Source organism: Alexandromys fortis, unplaced genomic scaffold, assembly GCF_014885135.2.
Source record: "Alexandromys fortis isolate MF-2015 unplaced genomic scaffold, M_Fortis_MF-2015_v1.1 scaffold_142, whole genome shotgun sequence".
NCBI classification, from domain to species: Eukaryota; Metazoa; Chordata; class Mammalia; order Rodentia; family Cricetidae; genus Alexandromys; species Alexandromys fortis.
The window spans coordinates 20,661-30,969 of record NW_026068057.1 but is presented as its reverse complement, the minus strand read 5'-3'; the positions used below and the strand labels follow the sequence as shown (position 1 = coordinate 30,969).

Here is a 10,309-nt window from a genome sequence, read left to right as displayed (position 1 = left end):
GGCGGGGAGGAGGCGGAAATCTTTTTTTTCAATAAAAAATTATATTTAAAAAAATATTTTAGGAGGATAATAGAGGCCCTTAAAGAGGAAATACAAAATTTCCTTAAATAAATAGAGGAAAAGACAAACAACAATTTGGAAGAAATCAACAAATCCTTTTAAAAAGCAAAGAAAGCCAAAAAAAAAAAAATCAAACAGTTGAAAGATATGAGAACTGAAATAGAGGCAATAACCAAAACACAAATCAAGGGAATTGTGGAAATGGAAAATTTAGGTAAATGATCAAGAACTACAGATGCAAGCATAACCAACAGAGTATAAGAGATGGAAGAGAGACTCTCAGGTGTGTTGAAGAAACAATAGAATAAACAGATCCATTGATCAAATAAAATAAAATCTTAAATCCAACAAACTCTTAACCCAAAATATCTATGAAATCTGGAACACCATGAAAAGACCAAACCTAAGAAATAAGAAGGAGAAGTCTGGCTTAAAGGCAAATATATATTCAACAAAATCATAGAAGAAAACTTTCCCAACCTAAAGAAGGCTGTACCTATGAAGGTATAAGAAGCTTACAGAACACCAAAAAGACTGGACAAAAAAACTCCCCTCACCATATAATAATCAAAGTACTAAACATACAGAATGAAGAAATAATATTAAAAGCTTCAAGGAAAAAGGCCAAGAAACATATAAAGGCAAATCTATCAGAAAATACCTGACTTCTCAATAGAAACATTGAAAGTCAGAAGGTCCTGAATATATGTTCATTAAAAGACCACAGATGCTAGTCAAGATTTCCATACCCAGTGAAGCTTTAAATCATCATAAATGGAGAAAACAAGATATTCCATGGCAAAATCAGATTTAGTCAATACCAATCCACAAATCTAGTCCTATAGAAAGTACAAAAATGAAAACTCAAACCTAGAGGCTACCTACACCCACAAAACACAGGCAATGGATAATCCCATGGCAGAAAAAAAAAACAAAGAAGGAAAACACACATGCAATACTACCACTATGAACTAAACCAAAATTAACAGGTACTAACAATCACTGAATATTAAAATTTTGTAATACCAATGGTATTAGGTGAATTAATTCACCTACAAAAAGACACAAGCTAACAGAATAGATGGAAACGTGAGGAGGGAAGAGGTAAATGATGTTCTATAGATGTCATACTCTTTGCACTCATGAACTCAAAAGTGCCCTGGGTTCCTGCAGAGAAACTCCACGATATCGTGCCTGTCAAAATGTCACCAAGGCTAGAGAAGTTGGTCTCCACAATGGAGCCAGAGGAGCTACAGAGAGCTGATGATCATTAGGGGATAGAGAGTCAGTTTTCTTTATTGGTAGTTTCCTATGCCTCAGTGGATTTCCATCTGCACATGAGCAGCATTAACAGGTTTAGGGAGGGTATTAATTTATATGTAAACCAAGAAGGCATGGATTTAGAAGGAAAAAGTGTGTGTTTCAGGGGGGGGTTCAGTCCATAGAGGTGCTAGAGGGAGGTAGTCGAGGAAGGATATGATCAAAATATCTCACATATATTTTTGTTAAACATGATTTCTCTGTGTAACAGCTCTGACTGTTCTGGAACTCGCTCTGTAGACTAGGATGGCCACAAACTCAAAGAGATCCACCTGCCTCTGACTTCAAGTGCTAGGGTTAAAGGCCTGTGCCTCCACTGCCCAGCTCACAGACATTTCAAAATTTCAAAATCTGAAAAAAATCTACAAATTTTTAAAAGTTGCTTAAGTTCTTTGAAGAATGCTTGAATAATATGGTTTATCTCTTCTTGTTAAAAAAAACATAAATGAAGACTGAGAGAATATATCTTTTTAAATTATATCTTTTAAAAGTGCAGTGAGTAACCAGGAAAGTGCAGTAAATAGGCAGGATCCCATTAAATCTACTTTACTTCTGAATTGATGCTCCTTTACACAAATATAGCAAACATCTCGAAAAAGAAAATCTTTTCCGTGAAACTCTTAACGTTTTCCCTGAATTATGGCAGTAAAAAGGCTGCAATATATTTGAATGGTACATTGCAGTTCACAAGTGCTTTTTAAAAAAATATAAAATCTCTGGATCTTTGTGGTTTCTCAGCAATGGTGCTTATGTTTAAATTTATACTTCAGAAATGGAACAGATTGAGAAAAAAGCAAACAAACAAGAATGAAAAAAGTGCTATGGAGAAAACATACTATTTAGGGTATATTTTGCTTGAAGGGAAAACATTAAACCATGTGCTCTCAATGGTCAATATAAAAGATTTATAAAAGAATAGATTGAAAGTGTTTTTTCATCTTCACAGATGGTACAATAGCAGGAACCAGCTCATATGAAATTCAAATGAGATATTTAAAACATCCTAAAATAAATTTGCTAACAAATCAAGTATCTAAAAATAAATATCAAAACTTTGAACGTAAAGACAAAAATTTCTAATTAATGTAATTCAACTGGATAATGAGAATTATAAAAATATTGAGTGACTTCATGAGGCTGAATTATTAAGAAAAACTGAAGTAGTGATTTATAATATGTGACTAGAAAAATACTGGAGAAAGTTAATGTAACTCAGGTTATAAGATAAATAATCCAATTTTTTAATGCATAGAAAAGAGACAGTGCTGGAATGAACCTTCCAAATTGTAAAGACATAATTTACAACAAACTAGCAAAGGTTATGGACAAGGAAGAGGATAACTGTTATGTCCAAATCCATGAAGACCCCCAAAAAGCCAACAAGGAGACTGAGTCCATATGTAAAAGCAAAGAGCCTTTATTTTATGCAAGTTTGCTAACTCAGTCTCTGCACATGTCCAACGTATTGGAATAAACGGAGAGCCCAGACCTCAGTTAGAGTAGAGTTTTTATAGTAGGAAAAGTGGAGGTAAGGGGGGTTTCTGAGGTTCAGAACCCCTGATTGGCTGATATTTGCCTAGAGGTGTCTTGATGAGTGTGTGCTGGCAGGTGATCCTATCTACAGCAGTTGGAACATTAGGCATTTCCTTTGGATGATCTGTTCTTGGGTGGTGCTTGGGTAATCTCAGTTTGTGGTTCTTCCTGCAACCAGGCATTGCTTCAGGGTAAACTACTGAGACTCGGGCATCTATTAAATTCATCTATGGCTGAGTCCTAATCTGGCAGGTGATAATGGTTGGAAGAAAGAACTTCCTTTGGGTGGAATTTGTGCATATTTAAATGTTTATCATGGCTGGCTCCTACAGTAACCTGCTGTGAAATATGCTGAAAATTTTCAGTTGGGAAATTATGAGTGGAGCCCTGATAAATGTTTAAGTATAAGGATTCTAAGACACAGCTCATGCACTGGAGAGATGGTGTAGTAGGTTTGGGTGATTGACATGCAATCATTAGGACCTGAATTGATCACATACATAAACACACGCGTGTGCACGCGCGCACGCGCACACACACACGCACACACACAGCAAAAAAAAAAAATAGCTCCAAAGTATAAGTATCTAAATAAATTTAAAAAGTTGCATAACAAAGGAATTAAAAAGGGAAAAATAAAATGAAAATTTAAGAAGAAATTTTAAAAGAAAAAAATGGTGGCGTTTTTTGTTTTTCATTTGTTTGTTTGTTTGTTTTTGGTATAGGAATTCAGCCAGAATCTGGTTACTGGATGGTAGGAAAATGCTTTGATAATAATAAAAGCGTTCTATAAAAAGTGACATTGAATACAGTTTAAAATAGACAACCATCTGGTTTGGATAGTATAGAGAGGGCTCTGTTTTCAAAAATGGGAAATAAAGAAATTCTTAGATCCATTATAGTCATACAGCACTTCATAAAAATCTGCTGCATTACATGTAAGAGATTTGGGGTTTTCCTGTTAGATTTTTTATTTATTATCTCCTGTTGGATTCCTCAAAGGCATCTGTAGCATAAGAGTCTCTGTGTCCCTTTCCTTTAGGTTCCTTTCCAGATTTCTGTCTTATAAATATCACATCTCATTTTTACTTTCTTGGAATACAAACTAAACTTAAAATTCAGTTTTCTTCCTTCTCCTATCCTACATCTAATTCCTCATATTTATTTCACATTTATCTTTAAAGTGGATGTAAAATATAATGACAGCAACTTTCTTGCTATTTTTCCAGGTCAAGACTTGAGGACCTCCGTCCTGGAATCCCAGAATTTCTGACTCTGCCCTTTTCTTCCTACAGCCCATTCTCCATGGAGGACTCAGAGCACTTTTAGTATGACATCTGTGAAAGCATTTTCTGCAAAAATATAAGAAAATTTCTGTTCTGGAGTGTTGGGACGGATGGCATTTCACCCTAAACAAGCATTTTCCAGAAATATGCTTAGTTCACAATGTGTTCTTTGTTTCCTAATTAAAATACTATACCTTTAGACACCCATTCCCTCAATACCCTACCTAAAAAAGCAGCCTGTTTCCAGGCTTAGTTCAATTTTACATTCTTTTACTTCATTAACTCTTCATTCTGTGTTGCTATTATTTTATTTATTTTTCTCATTTCACAAACAGAAGAAATGCAAAAGTATTATAAAAATGAAAAAATTGTAAATACATTCTGGCCTCCACTTTCATTTTGATTTTCATGTTATTCTTTCAAACATGCTTTAGTATTGTTTTTAAAAAAACTATCAGTCTCTTTTTTACTCAAAAAGTTTGGTGTCTATTGGTAGGAATCAGAGGCATAAACTATTTTATATTAATGTTTAAACTTTTCTACTCTTATGGTTTCTTTTACATATTGTTCATGAATTTTTTATTTAATCTATAAAACAGCTTCTTTTTTATACTATACCTCTTGAAGCCTCACAGAAAAAAAATTGGTAAAGATATAATATTTTCTAGGTTGCCTTTTCCCATCCTCTAGGCTTTATCAGATAATTTAGTTTCAATATTTAAGGAATCTTAATCAAAGGATAACTAATCCCACAGGTCATTTGTCTTAGCCAATGTCTTGGATTTAAAGTCTCATGTGCTCCATGGTGGCCTCCTTAAGACTCTTGCTACTTGTAAGAATTTGATGTAGTGCTTCCAGCCACTACAGCACTGAAGAAATGAATTTAAATTTCTCCATGTCTTAATAATGCCATCACCACATTTACATCCACATTATTCTAGTGCCTAATTTGTCAATAAGATGAATCCCAAAATCAAACTGAGAACTAATAACTCCTGTTATATGAAAAGCAGTGATAATTAGTCATAATGTTTTCATTTCCATAACCTGATTGACATCAAATTTTAAAAATACATTTTTCTTAAAGTTTTATCCTGTTTGTCTATTTTTATGACCTCTGACTCTTTCATCTGTTCCTTATCCAAATCCAACAATCTAACATTATTGTTGAATCTCATTTAATAGCTGAGTTTCACATCTAGTTATATATTGCAAACTAGACCTGTAACTGAGCCCTGTCCCCAAGTCACTTGCCGTTTGACTTTAGGATAGTTTCTACTAACATGACACTGTGGACAGCATCACTTTTCTAAGAATTTCCAGAGAAGAAGAAGGAGGAGAAAAAGGAGGAGAAGAAAAGAAAGAAGAGACAGGGTGTGTGTGTGTGTGTGTATGTGTGTGTGTGTGTGTGTGTGTCTAGTGGACAGATATTTTAGCAGCATTCTCACTGTGTATTTTGATGAGTTATTTTGGGTGGCAGCAGTAGCAATTATGTCCATCTTTAGACTCAAGGATCATTCACAGTCAGTCATGTGTATCTTGATCTCTTGAAAAGTAGTAACTGTGATGGTCAGGGTTCATATTCAGGATCTAGAATGATATGAAGGAGGAACTCTGTTCATGTCTGTGGTGGGAAGACCCACCAATATTTGGTGACATCATTCCCTAATTAGGATACTTATACTGGATTGTATAAATAAATAAAGGGAAAAACAGCTCAGCTGAATTTGTTTATCACTATCAATGTCTTGCTGCTGTTTCCTCCTTTCCATGTTGTACTACAACCACATTCTGCAAGTCAAACAAATCCATTCCTTTTTAGATCTCTTTTAGCAGAATATTTTATCACAGCAACAGAAAACATAAAAGACAGCGGCCACAACACCTCCAATTTTGCTATTTATACTTTTATTCCCATAGCCTGAAGTAGGTTAAGTTTACTATTTTCATTTCTTGAGAATTTCCAATCATTCTTTGGGCAGTTCTCTCCATGGACACTCATGGTCCCCTATATTTACTTGGATAGATATTGAGTGAGATAGTCTGACCTCTTAGAAAATGTGTTTTATGACTTTCTATTATAATTACTGGTTACTTGGCCCACTGAGTTACATAATCCTCTGAGTTGTATCTCAGAGAATCCACCCAACTAAAATAGTGTCTCAAAATGTCACATTTTGCACAAACTATCTGCAGTTGTATCTCACATTGCCTCTTTATATTTATTCCACTGAGTTTTCATAAAACTGTAACCAATACTCAAAAATAAGTACATATACTTCTACATTTATTATTTGATTGCCACTTGCCATTTTACTACTAATCATCCATTATATTAGCAATAGGCAAATATTAAAGAAATCTACTTGACCCTATCTCTATCTGTAGCCCATAATGAGGTTCTTGAGTATATTGAATTCTAAAATAGCATCAATTCAATAATACATAGTATAATCCAAAGCTATATTCACACTCCTTCATCTGTCCATATTGTTAGACAACTTGATTGTCTCTATATGTTTTCTGCCATATTTCAGTTTATTTTATGACACATTACTACATCGTCAGTAGATTGACTTTTATTTCACTTTCTTACTGGAATTTTGAGAAAGTGTATTTTTCCTAAAGTTAAAAACTCGTGATGTGGGAGTGATTTCTTATTAATAAAGAAACTGCCTCGGCCCTCATAGGACAGAAAATTAGGTAGGCGGAGTAGACAGAGGAGAATGCTGGGAAAAAGAAGCTGAGTGAGTGAGTCGCCATGATGCTCCCACTCCAGACAGACGCAGGTTAAGATCCTCTCTGGTAAGCCAGCTCATGGGCTACACAGAATATTAGAAATGGGTTAGAACAATATGTAAGAGCTAGCCAATAAGAAACTGGACCTAGCCGGGCCAGGCAGTGTTTGAAAGAATTCAGTTTCCGTGTAATTATTTCGGGCATAAGCTAGCCAACGCGGGTGGCTGGGTGCCGGGGACGCAGCCCCGCCGCTCTTATTTCAACAAACTCGTGTTAGATTTATAATGTAATGTGTGTGTTTTACCACATTTCTAGGTTTACAGCTTTCTTCAACATAGTATGACATTTTCTTATTATTTGCTTACTTTCCCTCTATCCTTTACTTTCCATCATTCTAATGCCTGTAAAACTGATCAGAATCCCCAGACATATCTGTCAAATTGTTTTGCAGTATATTTTATTCCTTAGAGTACATTTATTCCATTACAGATTTTTCTAGGTTATTATCCATGTTCTTAATTTGGTTACTGACCCTTCTGAACAACTATTGACCATTCTCTTCTTACAGGGCTTATTATGGTTGAAGCTCCTTACTTAGGAGCCAGCTTATGCCTAGTGTCATAGCTGGATGCTGGCTGCAGTACCAGGAAGACCCCACTCCCCTAGTTACAATTTTCTAACATCTTTTGTTCAATAGGTACAAAGGCTTTAGTCAAATTAATTACTTCTCCCTTTATTTTTGGAGAACTTACCAAATAATTGAATTCAACACAGCCCATGTTGACCACACAGGGAAGCCCAAGTTTAAATAATCCCATGAGCTGGTGTAAATCCTCACTCATTTGTGTTTGTATAAATCTCACGTTCATCATCTCCAGTGCCCTTTTTCTTGTCCTGAGTTAGGAAACAAGGAAAAATGTAGTGGAAGGAACGGGCAGGCTCAAGGAATTGTTCTCCACAGTCTTCGCTCTACTTTGCTTTCCTTAACTCTTTCTTGGAACAGATATGGCCTCATGATAGATATCCATCCCCATTATTGCTCCAATTGCTAAATTCACTTTTTGTTGGATTTTTAATCATCCCGTCTGGTATCACCATTTTATATATGACATATAATATGGAAACATAAGCCTGTATGTTTAACATTTGTCAGCTTTACTTCTGAATATGTCTTTTTCCATTGGTCATCAAAATGTCTGTTTCTTAACTATTTCTAGATATTATTATTCTTCATAGACATTAAAGTGTTCTTAATACTTCCCGAATCTACACAAGGAGTTTTTTTATTGGATTCTTTTGTCTCCCTACTGTGTTTCTGAGCATAGATTAAAATGATATAAAATTAAATTTTACCAACATCAGTTTCTTCTTGTTGCTACTATAATATTTATCTGCTATAAGATTTTCCCCAATAATATAACATTCTTAAGGTCATAGCATAATTAGTATTGTACATATAGCAAATGTTTTACAGAAATCTTTACACTTACCAGAAATACTTTATAGAAACAGTAACAAATAATTATTTTAGTACACAATGTAAAACAAAATATGTGGGCAAACAGTTATCTATGCAGAAGGAAACAAATAGTGATCTAAACAGGAGCGTTCTGAAACAAATTTTTAAAGAGTTAATTAAATTACCAATTTATATCTCAATAAATATACTATTTTTCAAACAAAAGATATTTTACTTCTAACTTGTGAGTTTATTGTCAGCTCAATATGTATTTATTTTATACTTCTGTTTGTTTAATAATAAAGCTGATAAAAATTCCCCACCATAATTCACACAGGCTTATACTAACACCCAGTGTTCTCAAAGATAATAATAATAATAACCTAATTTATTTTCTGTATTAAAAATTATTAGATTTTTAAAAAGTACCAATCCAAGTTCCCACTCCTTCCCCTCCTCCCATAACTTCCACATACCCTCCCACCCAACCCTCCTCCAATCCTCAGAAAGGATAACGCACATTGCTTTTGAGAAGTTCCAAGGCCCTCCCTACTATAACTAGGCAGAGCAAGATATACATACAAAAAGAATAGGATCCCAAAAAGCCAGTACATGCAGTAGGGATGAATCCTGGTGCCACTGCCAGTGGCCACGCAGTCTGCCCCAGCCATGCAACTGTCAACCACATTCAGAGGAAATAGTTTGGTCCTATGCTTGTTTCTTCCCAGTTTGGTTGGAGTTGATGAGCTCCCTTAAGCTCAGGTAGACTATTTCAGTGGGTGAACCCATCGTGGTCCTGACCTCTTTGTTCATATTCTCATTCCTCACATTCTTCAACTGGTCTTTGGGAGCTCAATCCAGTGCTCCAATGTGGGTCTTTCTGAAAGGAGAGTAGCATTATTGTTAAATTCTAACTTTAATACGTGGTGATTCAATAAGACACAGGAGTTACTCCAATTTTTTGGTATCTGTGGAGGTTTGCTTTGTTACCGAGTATGTGATCAATTTTAGAGAAGGTTCCATGAGGTACTGAGAAGAAGGTATATTCTTTTCTGTTTAGGTGGAATATTTTATCGATGTCTGTTAAGTCCATTTGCTTCATGATATCTCTTAGTTCTTTTATTTCTCAGTTAATCTTCTGTTCAGTTTACCTGTCCATTGGCGAGAGTGGAATATTGAAGTCTCCTACTATTAGTGTATGGGTTTTGATGCGCAATATAAGTCTTAATAATGTTTCTTTTATATATGTGGGTGCTCTTGTATTAGGGGCATAGATGTTCAGGATTGAGACTGCATCTTGATGGATTATTTCTGTTATGATTATAAAGTGTCCTTCTCAATCTCTTCTGATTGATTTTAGTTTTAAATCAATTTTGTTAGATATTAGGATAGCTACACCTGCTTGTTTCTAAAGTCTATGTGATTGGAAAACCATTTACCAAGCCCTTTACTCTAAGGTAGTGTCTGTCTTTTGGGTTTCATGTGTGTTTCTTGTATACAGCAGAAACAATAAGAGCTAGCCTAAGAAAAAGCCACAGTTCTTTCAGTTGTGACTATTTATATATCATGTATATATACATATATAATGTATATATAGATTGTGTGCATGCGTGTGTGTGTGTATGTATGTATGTATGGTTTAGAATTTGATATGGAAAATAAGGAAGGGAAACTGATATCTTTTTAAGTGGTTTTTCCTCAAAGGGTGTGTGCCTGAGGTGACAGGGGACTGGAACAGATGGGGCCCTAAGGAGTATGACATTCTTGTCAGACCCTGAGAAGCTAGCCTGAGGCACTGCATGAGGGGTCTTTAGACAAAAGCCCCAGCAAAGCCATGGAAGCTCTCACAGAGAGGGAGGAAGAGAGCTTGCAATTGTCTGTCCAAAGGATGTCACACCAGACTGCTGTGGAA

The 10,309-nt window shown here is 35.2% G+C and overlaps 1 long non-coding RNA gene across 1 annotated transcript in view; it reads right to left on the bottom strand.

The window, feature by feature from the left end:
* LOC126487286 (uncharacterized) overlaps window positions 1-10,309 on the bottom strand; it is an 84,332-nt gene that overhangs the window by 53,713 nt on the left and 20,310 nt on the right. The window contains exon 2 of the long non-coding RNA XR_007588323.1: window positions 8,980-9,277. This is a non-coding gene — a long non-coding RNA (uncharacterized lncRNA). The remainder of the gene's footprint in view (window positions 1-8,979; window positions 9,278-10,309) is intronic.